Genomic DNA, 15,843 nt, shown 5'->3' on the forward strand with positions numbered 1-15,843 from the left:
CTTTCAAAAGGTCATTGACCTGGCTGTCTGACTTTTAAAAGCCGTCTGGTCTCTTATAAGGTCATTGACCTGGCAGTCTGGCTTTTAAAAGTCGTCTGAAGTCCTGTCTGGTCTCTTATAAGGTCATTGACCTGGCTGTGTGGCTTTTAAAAACCATCTGAAGTCCTGTCTGATCTCTTAAAAGGTCATTGACCTGGCTGTTTGACTGTTAAAAGCCGTCTGAAGTACTGCCTGGTCTTTCATAAGGTCATCGAGATGACTGTCTGGCTTTTAAAAGCAATGTGGTCTCTTATAAGGTCATTGACCTGGCTGTCTGACTTTTGAAAGCAGTCTGAAGTACTGTCTGGTCTCTTATAAGGTCATTGACCTGTCTGTCTGGCTTTTAAAACTGTCTGGTCTCTTATACGGTCATTGACCTGGCTGTCTGGCTTTTAAAATCTGTCTGAAGTGCTGTCTGGTCTTTCATAAGGTCATTGACCTGGATGTCTGGCTTTTAAAAACCATCCAAAGTCCTGTCTGGTCTCTAATAAGGTCATTGACCTGGCTGTTTGACTGTTAGAAGCCGTCTGGTCTCTTATAAGGTCATTGACCTGGCTGTCTGGCTTTTAAAATCTGTCTGAAGTGCTGTCTGGTCTTTCATAAGGTCATTGACCTGTCTGTCTGGCTTTCAAAAACTGTCTGGTCTCTTATACGGCCATTGACCTGGCTGTCTGGCTTTTAAAATCCGTCTGAAGTCCTATCTGGCCTTTCATAAGGTCTTCGACCTGGCAGTCTGGCTTTTAAAAACTGTCTGGTCTCTTATAAGGTCATTGACCTGTCTGTCTGGCTTTTAAAACTGTCTGGTCTCTTATACGGTCATTGACCTGGCTGTCTGGCTTTTGAAATCTGTCTGAAGTTCTGTCTGGTCTTTCATAAGGTCATTGACCTGGATGTCTGGCTTTTAAAAGCAGTCTGAAGTCCTGTCTGGTCTCTAATAAGGTCATTGACCTGGCTGTTTGACTGTTAAAAGCCGTCTGGTCTCTTATAAGGTCATTGTCCTGGCTGTCTGACTTTTAAAAGCAGTCTGAAGTCCTGTGTGGTCTCTTATAAGGTCATTGACCTGTCTGTCTGGCTTTTAAAACTGCCTGGTCTCTTATACGGTTATTGGCCTGGCTGTCTGGCTTTTAAAATCTGTCTGAAGTGCTGTCTGGTCTCTTATAAGGTCATTGACCTGTCTGTGTGGTTTTTAAAAACTGTCTGGTCTTTTATAAGGTCGTTGTCCTGGCTGTCTGCCTTTTAAAAGCTGTCTGAAGTCGTGTCTGGTCTTTTATAAGGTCATTTACCTGACTGTCTGGCTTATAAAATCTGTCTGAAACCCTGTCTGGTCTTTCAAAAGGTCATTGACCTGGCTGTCTGACTTTTAAAAGCCGTCTGAAGTCTTGTCTACCCTCTCAAGGTCATTGACCTAGCTGGCTGGATGGCTTTTGACAGTCGTGTGGAATCCTGTCTGGCCTCTTAAGGTCATTGATCTGTTAATCTAGCTTCTGAAGGCCATTTGGCGTCTTGTCTGGTTTCTACAGTCATTGACCTAAGTAGCTGTCGGAATTTTGAGGGCTGTCTGAAGTTCTGTCCGGCCTCCTAAAGTCACTGACCCGTCTGTCTGGCTTTTGAAGGCCCTTTTGGTGTTCTGTATGGCTTCTCAAGGTCATTAACCCGCTTATGCCGTCTACTCGATCCGCGACAAAAAGTTTTTTTGGCCAAAAAAATGCATTAACTTGCCACTTTACATGTTCTGAATTTTTTAATTTCCAAAAAAATCGTATAAAAGGTCGTTTTCAACTAATTCGTGGTCACCAAGTCCGAATCTAGTGTCCATTTATGCTGTGGATTGCTGCTTCGGTGAGAAATCGAGACTATTTCACTAACTACAAAATACTTTTTCTTATTTGAAACACGGAATTAAGAGCCATCATACCAGCCCACTCCAATTCAAGTCTATCATTAGAAAAACAGCCAAATTTTGAACAATTCTAGAGCTTTCAGCAGTTTTTCAACTTTCTCCATGAATTTTTCAAATTGGTGTCCCTACCTAAAGAGAGGCCAAGAATGAATTTTTGCGAAAATAACTCAGTAGTGTTAATTTTTCGTTAAGTATTGCCAATTTCAAAAAACTGAAAAAATTTCATAAGTTTTCAGCTAGGTACTTTTTTCAATTTTTTGAATTTTGTCATAGTGGCCAAAAAATTGGCACCACTGCATTTCAAAATATCTCTCAAGTTTCAAATATGATATTTTTCGATATTTGGGCATATTTACATTTTTTTTTGTTGAGTTTTAGTCGCTCAATAGACCTCTAAAAGTAGTTTTAGATTTTGCTGACCCGGTCATTCCACGTCAATTCAACCAAGAAGTGGTGAGGGGTTTCGGCGATTTTTTTGAAATTTTTCTTGCAGAAAAACCTTTTGTGGGTACGACCAATGGCGCAAATCGCAGCCCTGTAGCCCTTTTTAAAGGCTGCTAGGGGGTGTCAAAGTTTTCAATGAACAATATACTAGAGTCTTTGGCCTTTCGAATGGTGTACTCGAAAAAAATTTTTGATAATTTTTTCTACCCTTTAAAGCCAAAAAGCTAGAGGGGGTCCATATTTGTACCTTCTCCTCTACGTTGTCTAATTTTGACATCTTTCTGACGTATTTCATGAAAAAGTTGATAAAAATTACACTGGTAGCAAAAAAATTAAAATTCGTTTATTTTTTGAATTTTTTCGAATTTTGATTTTTTTGTGATGAGTTCATTTCATTGAATGAAGGGGGTTTTTTCAATTCATAGTTTTGATTGGATTTCTTCTGCGGAAGGTAAACGATAAAAATACACATTTTCAAGAATGAAACAACCGAACACTAATGAAGGATTTTCTGTTCATCGCTCGTTTCTTTAAACGATTCGCTGTTCGCATCGATTCCAAGGGTACATAGATGGAAATGACGATACAGAATATGCACGCTGCTTTGCTCATACGCACATAGATATAGGTATATACTCGTACGATGCGGTATGTGTCAGTTACGAGAGCGGATTTTTATTGTTTTGCCGCATGTCGGTCTATTTCAAACAATAAATATGTTAATTACGACTTAAGGCGTCCCGAGTCTAAAATCCATATTGTTTTATAAATGTATTCTTAAAAGGTACGGTACGCACTCAATTTCGCCGCATTCTAATAACACTGACACTGCACAGTCTATTCGAGTAAAAAAAAAAAAAAACGCTCAAGAATGCGAAAAAAATGGAACTGATTTCTCGCCCAAAACTACAATTTGGAAAAACGATGCCACACATTTGTTTAGCCTTTCGCCTTTCGCTGCCTCATCATCGTGCTATTTATCTGCGTCTATTTAGTCGACGAACGGCGATGAATAATGTCGGAAAAATTATTAATTTAGGCGCGGGCTTTTGTAGCAGCACGCGGAATATACTCGTAATTCAAAAGTGGAAGCGACGCGGACGGTGAATTAATTCTGTGGGCATGAGATCGCGTCCATTAATGTTTTACGGCGGCTGCGCGGCTGCTGAGGCCGCGGCCCCGGCATCTTGGTGAGAAAATCGTAACACGAAAAACAAATCAGCACGTAATAAATATTTAAACACAATAATTACAAAATCACGAATAATGCCCCAGTACACTTTGCACGATTGAATATGGCATACGGAATGAAATACTAGAGTGAGATCGATCGAGAAATACACATAGATGAGGGTGTGAGAGTGGAAGAGAAAAAAAATACTACAGTGTGTATCTATGTAGTCTAAAACGTTGCCCGGCCACGGTACACATTAGCGCTGCGAACTGGGCACTGGGCGCCCGTAATCGTGATACGAACTGTGAATTTGATAATGCGTTATGCACAAATTACAACTTTTCATCTGCTCCAGTCTTGACTAAGTGGTTTCTAAATAAACTTTTTTTTTTATTTATGGGATAATTTTTGGTACGACGGAGGCGGCGCGGCGCAGCAGCCGTGACGATGGTTTAACTTGGACGAACTGTACAGTGCAAGCAGTTTAAATCATATACCAATGAAAGGCTCGACGAGTGATTTATCAGACCAGCATTTACTGTAGGTACTCGCGTATTTTTCATATTGCTCGAGTTTGACGTACGTGTTCATGAGAAAAAAAATTACCAGATAGAAACTCCGCATCTTTAGCTTTATATGGTAGCGGGATATTTACTGCACGCAGCCACTAAACTGAGTTAATGTACGGGTTTGTACTAATCTCGCATGCTGAGAAGTTTTGAGAAAAGCCAGCTGCCCTATTGAACTGTCCCGAGGATGAAAAATTTCAGTAATTCGAAACAAAAAGCACAGTTTTGGAAGGGCGAAAAAGTCGTATTATAGGTACCTACATTTGATGAATGGACACCGAATCAGGCAAAAATATCTCCTCCTTGGAAGGAAAACTACGAATGTTTAAAAAATGCCTAAAATTTGTTAATTCGGAGTTCTTGGTTTTGAAAAAAAAATATTTGAAAATTTTAGCAGTTCAACTTCGAATCAAATCATGTAGGAAAACCTCCAAAGTTCTCAAAAAATATGAAAAATGGAAAAAGTTCAATGATTTCGTGTTTTAACTTAAAATTTATAAACAATTTTTATTGCTAACTTTGGATTCATTCATTTTCCCCCAATTTTTGCATATTTTGGAGGCCTCTGGGGAGATTATTGAAAAAGAAAGTTATCATTTTCATTTTTTTTTTTTTTAGTTCTAAAGATTTCCCTCAATTTTAGAGGTTCCCTATAAAAGAAGCTAAAAGCTAACGTTCCTCGGGGGAGAGAGACTGAGAGAGGACTTTTCTTTACAAAAGGAGTTTATTCAGAAAGGTTTACACCATTTTCAAAACCTGTTTTGAGACATTAAAAATTTTTTTTCAACTTTTGAAACTCGTATGAGGATCAGCATTGTTTGGGATACTAAATAAATTTAATCTAAAAATTAAAAATAATATAATAAAAACAAATAATAATATCAAATAATTAAAAAAAGAATTATTTATATAAAAAATTCTATATAAAAATTATTAAAGGGAGACCAAGGAGAATCTTTTCTTGTAAAGGGGGATCATTCAAAAAGATTCTATCCAGAAATGGAAAATTTTCAAAAGAATGTTACAGATTTCTGTTACAGACTTCAATAATTTATTTTAAAAAATACTTTTGCCGTATTCCCTTCTTTCAGGCCCTTTGGGGTCCCCAGAACATTTTTTAAAGTTAAAATTTACACAAAATTTTGTCGATTGAATTTGAAAATCTAAAATTTATTTTATAGCCCAATTCAAACTTGCTGAGCCAAATTCGCAAACCCCAGTTTTCGAAAAAAAAATCTGACACAATTTGAGAAATTTTATAACATTTTTTACAAACTTTGTTTCTTGTTTATGAATTTTTCATAACTGGAGAGAGGCTTATCCTTACAAGAGAACCTATATAGTATCTTGGTGGAGCTATTTTTCCAGAAAAGTGGATTATTCAGAAGAATTCTCACCCAGAAATAGATTTTTTTCACCTAAGAATAGGGGGGGGGTCGGGTCGGTGTAGGGTCACTCCATGTTAATTCGACCAAAAAAATGCAATTTTGAAAGTCATGTCTTTCGATTTCGCTCAAATTTTTTTTACAATTTCTACCCACCCAGTAAGTAAGAAACCCGCAATCAGTTTGGTCCCAGCTTCCTCAGAGGGCGGGTGGGGGGCTTCCATTATTTTCACATTGTCTCGAGGTACTCAACTTCAGCAGCGAATTCCTCCAAATCTATGATACTTTGATCAAAACTGATTTCACAGTTTGAAAGGGTATTGAATTTTGAACTTTTTAAGCATTTTGAAGTTTTCAAAATTTGAAAATCAAAATTTCAAATTCAAAGTTAAAATTTAAAAATGGCGCTGTAAGCGGGATCTACCATTTAAAATTCTGAAAAGATTTCCATAGATGTACCTTTTGATGCTTTTTCGAAATAATCAAGTTTCAAGATGGAATCTCTTGAAGGAGGGGGAGCACCTCCACCCCCAATTTGGGGCAAAACTTTCGAAAAAAATCTGGGGCATGTGATACATCGAATTGTATGTTATTGGTGACGCTGAACACAAATATGATGTCAGATTTTTGGTTGGACCTCATCTACGGTCTCCAACAAATTTTTTGGACTTTTACCAATTGGGAGAGGTTCTGGAAGCCATGGGTGAGGAGTGAGGACAATCTGAAAAACTACGGCTATATTCGTGTTCAGCGATATCGAAATCATACGATTTCATGTGTCACACGATTGAAACCATTTTCTTTAGGTTCCCCACCTTGGGGAGGTGCGGGGGGGCCGTGGATGGGTCCAATCAAAAATTCAAAGTCATATTCATGTTCAGCGTCACCAAAAACATCATAGTTGATGTGTCGCACAAAAAAAATCTATTTTGAACTTTTACCCCATTTGGGGAGGTGCTGGGGGCCGTGGATGGGTCCAATCAAAAATCTAATGTGATATTTGTGTTCAGCGTTACCAAAAACATACAATTCGATATATCACATGACCCAGATTTTTTTCGAAAGTTTTTCCCCAAATTGGGGGTGGAGGTGCTCCCCCTCTATTAGGAGATCCCATCTTGAAACCTAATTATTTCGAAAAAACATCAAAAGGTACATCTATGGAAATTTTTCAGAATTTTAAATGGTAGATCCCGCTTACAGCGCCATTTTGAAATTTGAACTTTCAATTTGTAAGTTTGACTTTCAAATTTTGAAAATTTCAAAATGCTTAAAAAGTTCAAAATTAATTACCCTTTCAAACTGTGAAATCAGTTTCGATCAAAGTATGATAGTTTTGGAGGAATGCGCTACTGAAGTTGAGTACCTCGAGACAATGTGAAAATAATGGAAGCCCCCCCACCCGCGCCTTGAGGGGGCTGGCACCAAACTGATTGCGGTTTTCTTACTTACTGGTTGGGTAGATATTGTAAGAACAATCTGAGCGAAATCGAAAGACATGACTCACAAACGTTGGTCGAATTGACTTGGAATGACCCTGTAGAGGATTTCTTCGCACTTGTTAGGAGATAGTCAAGAAGTGGTGAATTAAAAAAAAATCAACAGCTTCAGGAGGAAAACTTCAGTTTGAACATTTTTCCTGTGGGATACCTTCTTTGTAATTTGAAAAAAAAGTTGTGCGGGGATCCTTCTCTAATCCCTGCTTTTCCTTTAAAAGAGTCAAAAGGTATTTCTTAGTCCAAATTCTTTGAAATAAGTAATGCAATTTTCACGAAAAAAAACTCACCCCCTCCACCTTAATATTGGTCATTTTATACGAAGCCTCCTACGTTCGAAAAAATCAAAAGAGCAATAAAAAAAATTACCTGAATCTGAAAACATTTTTTAAGAATTAAAAAAAAAATGTATGGACTTAATTTTTAATTTTTTTATTTTTTCCAACTTTGGAAGACTTTCTATAAAGTGGTCCAATATTGATGTGGGACAAATGAGGGTATTATTTTGTAGAATTCTGGCACGATATTGAAATTTTTTAGATCAATTGAATTTTTTTCAATTTAGGAGCTTTCCATTACGACTTAATTAAAAATTGAAGGTCAAAAATTGTCCACAAATTGAATTTCAACAGATACTTAGGTGTCTGTCTGTTACAGGAAAATTCAATTCGCACCTTGAATTTTAAAGATAGGCAACACCTTCGTCTAACATTTTTTCTGGTTGGAGGTGCCCTGTTGCATCCAAATCTGAAGTTTTGCTGGCTATACGATCTTCTCGAACTGGTTTGACGTACACTACGCGATTTTTCGCTGCATCGCGAACACAAGCTATAGTCTTACTTTTTCAACACTTGGTATAGTGTACAATAGCGATGAATGAACTCACCTGTCGTACGTACTACGTATTAGCTGGACTGACTTTGAACAATCACCGCAGACCGACAATCCGGCTCATTTTCAATATTACTTCACCGGAAATGTACAACACATAGTTCGTTCGTTGAAATAATCGCCGATGCTGTGGTCATAGGTTAATGTTAAAATTTTACTTCTTTCACACTGAAATGATGTTTAGGTGTGGTACTTCAATAATTCTGTAGTCTACATAAGTTACTCGTCTATTCAAATTCTTAACGAAGTCGAAATTTTCCGCTAGATTGTTCAGTGCCGATTAGAGGTGGGACGAAGTGATAAGTGGGAGGAGGGGAGGGGGGCTGGACTCAAATTTTCCCAACTTTTTTCGCCAAAATTTTCTCAATTTTAACTCCGAAATTTTCACAACAAATTTGAATTGTGCTATTTTAAGATTTGTACTGAAATCCAAAATCCAAAATTCCCATTTTTTCCCGTTTATTTTTCAGTGTTTTGGCCTTTAGAAATCAAATTTGAAAAGAAAACAGAGGGTTTTCAATTTTGCCCGATCCAAGTGAGGGCTAAGGCTTTAGAAAATTTACAATGTTTGAGGTACAAAACAATAATTTTCAATGTAAAAAGTTCAAACGTCAAAATTTTGTGCTTTTTGGTAGTTTTGAATGGAATTTTGCAAGTTTCTTCGTTGTTTTGCACTATTGATTCTTCATTCTTGAAATTTTTTCAAAAATTGCACAGTAGAATTCGAATTTGCCCATTTATTCACATTTGAGCCGATTCTGGAGGGGACACCTCAAGAGTGGGTTTTTGACCACCTTTTTTCATAATAAAAATATCCAAAAATTATAAAAGGGAGGCCCAAGAAAGGCTGAAAATGGCGAAATTCGCTCTCGGGTGGTTAATTAATGACAAAATACAGCGATTCGGGCAAATTTCAAAAATTTTCTCACAAACGAGAAATTTTTGATTTTTGGATATTTTTATTTTGAAAAAAAGCTGATCAAAAAACCACTCTTGAGGTGTCCCCTCCAGAATCGGCTCAAATGTGAATAAATTCATTAAACAGTTCGAGCATAACACACAACTCGATTTTTAGCTGCCCAACTTCATATACACGCCTTCTGGAGCAAATTGAAAATTCTGGAGAAATTGAAAAATCGTGCTGGAGCCTCCAGAATAGCTGGAAATGGCGAAATCCGCCCTCGTGGGGTTAGTTCATGACGAAGTACTGCGATTCGCGCAAATTTCGAAAATTTTCTCGCAAACGGGAAATTTTTGATTTTTGAACATTTTTATTTTGAAAAAAAAGCTCTGGTCAAAAAACCACTCTTGAGGTGTCCGCTCCAGAATCGGCTCAAATGTGAATAAATTCATTAAACAGTTCGAGCATAACACACAACTCGATTTTTATCTGCCCCACTTCATATTCACGCCTTCTGGAGCAAATTTAAGATTCTGGAGAAATTGAAAAATCGCGCTGGAGCCTCCAGAATGGCTGGAAATGGTGAAATTAGGATTTGGGAGGGATAATATCAGTTTTGGGACTTATTTTGAACATTTTTTACTGATCGAGTACGTACTTTTTAAAAAAAAGCATAAATCTCCAAAATAGTCAATTTTTGATTTTCAAAAATTCGCCAAAAATCGAAAAATGAGCTTGGGCAGCTGAAAATTTGGATTTGGGGGTTTTAGAACATGCTCTTTCCAAAAATCGCGGTCCCGTTCAAATCGGAGGCGGACACCGACACCTCCAGACGTTCCCTTTACATACCATGAATTTCGTGTCCATATTTTTTTGGACTTGGTGCAGTTTGGAAACGCATGCTTCAGTTGCATTGCATCGATTGCAGACAAAATTATAAGCATCTACACATGTACTTATAGTAAATTCTATGGGGGTTTTGTGACTTGCAGAGGTGGTTTTAAATCAGGATGACTGATCCATTTTATGATTCAGAACCACTCAGGCCACTTTTCAACCTTCTTGAACTTCAGTTTTCGATCTTGATACGAGTATGTGACGGATGGATCAAGAAAATCCTTCAAATAGATTCCGGAAGCATCGTGATAACCTTCGAATTATCAAATAGTTTGTCTTTTGCATACGTAGAACTTTGGAAATTTTCCATTATACAGCTACTTTTCGAATCTGTTGTTCGATTCGACGGTCATAACCGTAGCTTTTGATCCATAACTCGTTGTTAGTGCAAGATGGAACAATAATAGACGCAGAAGCACATTGCACATCAATAAAACCGACAGACGGTATCGAATACGGGCACCGGGCAAGTACCACGGATCGCACTGGTCGATCGGTGGCTCTGTGCATATCGCACTTTAAATTATTAAATGTCACAAGGGTACCGGACAGGGCTCGGGTGGCGGTGCGTAATGCTGCGTCGCTGGCCGCGGTTTGCGACAGTACCGAATAATAATTGTAATACTATTAATGCGCTTGGCATTAGGTAATAATTTGTTGCGAATATAATTACCGACCGAGTTACGGTCTAAAAGCCAGTTGAACGTACACATTACTTATTTTAATAGTGACTTAAGGCTTGGATGCTTACGTCCTTGACTTAATTACGCCACTGGTGCTGCTGCTGAACTACACACAGCTAGGTCTAGGTACCTGGTTGCAGCAGCCAGCAGCCAACAGCCCAGCGCCGGGCATGGGCATAGGCAAGCTGCGGTGGTGTTGTCGTGGTGCACGTGAGAGTACTTTTCGGGTGTACAAGTGCGTGCGAACTCGTTCCGGTTAAGATCCTATACAGTGGTAATGTATTTACATTGTCGAACGACTTTTCGTTTCTTTACCACTCTGGCTGTCTCACTCGCTCGCTCTCGCGACTCCGACTCCGACTCCTCGACTAAATGCACCGCGATTTATTGCCAACTTCCTGCTGTTTTGTTGCACGGCCGTTTGTCTTACTCTGTGCGACCGCCGCCACCGCCACCGCCGTCGCTGCGCGCTAGTTTATTTGTTTAACACGCCGTATATCCACCTTGGCGCTTGCCTAATAATCTTCCACAGTGTACGAGAGAGCACAGCAGCGTAATCCTCTTGTTCTGTCTGATTGTGAATGTTCTCCTTCTCTCTTTCTCTCTTACTCTCTGTTACTCTTTTACTCACCGTTGCACTTGCGTAGTACTCTCTGCCGCCGCTGCCACAGTGGGTAATCGAACACCGTGCTTTTAATGTGCACTTTGTAGCATATAGGTACGAGTACTTTACCTATATCTGCATGTTTATGGTATGGTACTCTCGAAGTGAACATGTTGTACTGTGCGCGACAATGCAATGACCACAACGAAATCCATCGCGAACTCGCTCACAGCAGCATTTTACCAATTGCAAAGTTGCTAAAGAGTTGACCATCGCATCTATTTGTATGTACGACTACCAGTACCTATGCAAGTGTCACAAACTACATAGGTTGATAAAAATTTACTACAACGTTACGTCAGCGTTTTTGTAGGTGTATGTAAGTACTTGTTGCACGCTGCATGCTAAAATTTACCGTGCAAATTCGCTTCGCCTTATTTACCGGCCGGTAAATTTGACGACCTTGGTAGCTGTCGCACATGCCAACGCCTTCGATCACTTTCCAAGTAATTTTTCTCCACAGTAGTGTAAGCAAATCAGCATCAGACGTGAAGAAAAGTAGAAAGAAACAGAAGATAAACATGATCTTGATAGTCCGGCATATGACAATAGGAGTTATTGCACCCCCCCCCCCCGATCGTCCGGGACAACCTTTTTCTTAGAAGGGACAATGGGACATCCTAAGGAACATTTTAAAGCAAACTTGCCCAAAAAAAAGTTGGCCTTACTTACCAAATGGCGGCCATGTTGATTGACAGGTCAGCCGAAATCGCAGATTTTACGTTTCAACATTGGACTTGCACGAAATTTTTCAAACCTTACAAAGGTAGATCGAAAGATCATGCAAACATTTATCAGCTCAATTGCTAAAGTGCGTTTTTCGATTTCTGGTGAATTTTTGAAAATCCAATTTAGGCCAAAAATGAGGGAAAAAATCAAAATTTTACCAAACTGACCAAGAAAGCTAAAATTTGGGATATACTTACCCTATTTTCGACATGTCAAATCAACTGGAAACGGTTTCAACCCGTTTTGAGCAGTTCTGGAGCCTCCAGCAGATTTTTGAAACTCGAAATTCCCACAAAATTCCATCAAAAGGAGATGGAAAGCTGAAATTTACTCTACACTCCAATTTTAACACCCTCTGAAGACGACTGCAGGTGGGTTCAAGTAATTTTAGAGCCTCCGGCGACTTTTTTGAAAATTCCTGGAGCCTTCAGCAGATTTTTGAAACTTTGAATTTTCAAAAAAATTTCATCAAATGGAGATGAAAAGCTGAAATTTACTCTACCTGCTCTTAGGAAATTTCGATTTTCCAGTAAAACGCTATACAACCTTTCAAAAAGTCCCTGGAGGCTCCAAAACGACTTGAAATCCACCAGCAGTCAACTTCGCAGCGTATTGAAATTAGTTTGCAGAATAAATTTCAATACGCTGCGAAGTTGGAGGCTCCTGCAATTTTCAAAAAAGTCGCTGGAGGCTCTAAAATGACTTGAACCAACCTGAAGTCGTCTTCAGAGGGTGTTAAAATTGGAGTGTAGAGTAAATTTCAGCTTTCCATCTCCATTTAATGAATTTTTTTTTGAAAATTCAAATTTTCAAAAATCTGCTGCAGGTTTCAGTAATTTTCAAAAAGTTGCTGGAGGCTCCAAAACGACTTGAAATTCACCTGCAGTACTTCGTAGCGTATTGAAATTAGTTTTTAGAATAAATTTCAGCTTTACAACTCCAATTTGATGGAATTTTGTGGACATTCCGAGTTTCAAAAATCTACTGGAGGCTCCAGAAATTTTCAAAAAAGTTGCTGGAGCCTCTAAAATGACTTGAACCCACCTTCAGTCGTCTTCAGAGGGTGTAAAAATTGGAGTGTAGAGTAAATTTCAGCTTTCCATCTCCATTTGATGAAATTTTGTGGGAATTTCGAGATTCAAAAATCTGCTGGAGGCTCCAGAACTGCTCAAAACGGGTGGAAACCGTTTCCAATTGATTTGGCATGTCGAAAATAGGGTCATTTTTGGCCTAAACTGGATTTTCAAAAATTCACCAAAAATCGAAAAACGCACTTTAGCACTTGAAATTTTGACCGGTGATAAATTTTTGCATGATCTTTCGATCTACCTTTGTAAGGTTTGAAAAATTTCGTGTAAGTCCAATGTTGAAACGCAAAATCTGCGATTTCGGCCGACCTGTCAATCAAAATGGCCGCAATTTTGTAAGTAAGGCCAACTTTTTTCTGGGCAAGTTTGCTTTAAAATGTTCCTTAGGATGTCCCTTTTAAGAAAAAAACCGTCTCGGGGGATCGACGGTGGGGTGCAATTACTCCTATTGTCATCTGCCGGACTATGAAGTTTGCTTCACTATTTATTGAAATTTCAGCTTCTTGAAATGAGCACCAATCACGTTCGTTTGAAAATATGGAATTTTCGAATTATGACTGGCGGCTCCGAAACGGCCTGAAATTGAGTCTAATCGACTCAAAATGTTAAAACAAGGGCATGAAGTAAAATTAATTTTATCTTTCCATTGAGTGAAATTTTATGAAAATTTTGACTTCTAAAAATCTACTGGAGGCTCCTGGACAGTTCAAAATGATTCGAAACCGTCTCCGATCGATTTGGGAGCTCAAAAACAGGGTACTTACAGTTCTACCAAGTTTCAGATTTCTAGGCCAATTTAATAAAAGTTTGATTTTTCTCAGTTTACGGAGGGGGAGGGGGTGAATCGTCTTTAGGGTCAAAACTCCTGTGACAGTTCATCCTCAATCTCTTTAAAAGAGGTGAAATTGGCATTTCTATTGAACATTTTTATTTTTTGTAATTTTTTGTAATTTTTTCGAAAGACTCGTTCAAGCGAAATGCGCATTTTTAGTGTTTCAATTACACTTTTCGTGACTTCCTTCAGAGGTGCAATCACAGAATAATTTTTTTCAGAATTTTTTATTCGCCAGAAGCTTTGATGGCCTTGAGAAATGCAAAAAAATCGAATTTTTTTACGATATTTCTCGCTTGAAACCGTCAATTTGGTCGATTTTTTTTTGCAATGTATCATGATAGACCTGCAACTACACAATCAATCTAAATGTGGACCAAATTCTCGTCAGATTTTTCCATGTTTTATAACTTTTATTTAAAAATTGAATCACCCCATTTTGGAGACCCCTGGCTCTCGTTTGGCGTAACCTACTGGGTTGAAATCTTCATCTTGGGCCTGTTCTATTTTCTTTTTCAAAGTTGAAAGCCAAAAAATAAACTTCTCGTATGAAAAAATATAATTTTTAGTTCACACAAAATACAAATATTCCATAGTTTTTTCCTTCGTTCCGCGTAGGTTCAACCTCTTTTCTTTTTTTTCAAAATCAGTTAACTTTCCTGAAAAAACATACGTTTTTAGACCCATCGAAATCAAATTTTCAAAAACTTTCACCTTTGCTTCGCTGGGATTCATTTGTTTTTTGTTTTATACTTTAAAAATTCAGATTTGAGCCCCCAAAAAATCAGAACAGAAAATGAAAATTTTTAAAATTCATATGAATGTGATATCAACTTGCAAATGAATGAAACAACCAAGCTAATTCGAGAGATTAGGTATGTTGTTTCAAAACCCCTCCCCCGACAAAATTTTAGGTCCTACAGCTCATTTTTGAGTACTTGAAAATTGAAAAAAAATGAAAAAAAAAAAAACTGTTTTAAGAGCGATTTTTGAAGGTGTGAAATGAAAATTTTTTCAGCAAAATGAACCAATGTAAATAATTTTTTCCATTCAACTCTGATGCATCATTTTTTACTAGTTTTGGACCATTCTGGTGCCTCTGACGATCTTTCAATATTCGCCAGAAACTTCAAATCAGTCCGGAAAGGGCAATAAAAATTAACATTTAGCATCATCTATAACTTCAATCAGTGTTTATTAGCGATCCTATCGATCATTAGTGCTAATTTAAAGGTGATTTTGTGACATTGTGACCTTTTTTCCCGAGAGAACCACGGTTCTCTCGACAGCACCGATGAAGGGACAAAAATGACTTTTCGAATCTATAACATTGATAGGTGCTTATACGGAGCATCTTCTCGACCGTTTTTGATAATTACTGGAAATTCCAGAATTACCCACTCAAGAGTAAATTTTTGACCAATTTTTAAATTTCAGAAAATGGAAAAAAATCAAATTTTTAAAGATGATGATAACGAGCGGTTCGCAATTAATCCAGATTTTGAAAAAATCATCATCATCCGATGAAATTAGGTAGTTATTCGATCCCGTTTGTAGTCCTATTTGATTTCACTAACAATTAAATCCAATTCGGTCTTATCCAATCTTCGGCCGGGCCGGAAGTCTTTGTTTTATCGATCCTCATTTTTAGGAATGTCTACTTATGTACTTATGCAGTTCCTGTTAATCTTCTAAACTCGATCTATACCTACAACTGCACTTTTCGCATAAAAATTAATATTGTTCTGAATTCATCGGCTTTGATGGCAATCCGCAGTCCGCAGTCCGCATCATTATGTGCAAATACAAATAAATTAGAATTATACTGAAATATAATCTCGAATGGTTTCCTCATCTTCACCGATACAGCTCGACACACCGATAAGAGATCTTTGCATACTCCAGTTTATTAAGTAGGTATACCGCATGAAAGCTCTCCTAGTCTGTTAAATTATCACCAGCATTTTTACGACACGGTTCATCGTCACCGTATAACTATATCGACTATCGAGCTGCTCAGAGTTCTAATTAGAGAGTAAAAAAAAGTGATTGACATAAAAGTGTAAGGAGGAGAAGGATGATCTAATAAAAAAAATGAGCTGTAGAAATGCACCAAAGAGCAATAATTTTTTTATGCGGATCGCATTTTTG

The sequence above is a fragment of the Planococcus citri genome, chromosome 2 (assembly GCF_950023065.1).
Source record: "Planococcus citri chromosome 2, ihPlaCitr1.1, whole genome shotgun sequence".
Classification (NCBI taxonomy): domain Eukaryota; kingdom Metazoa; phylum Arthropoda; class Insecta; order Hemiptera; family Pseudococcidae; genus Planococcus; species Planococcus citri.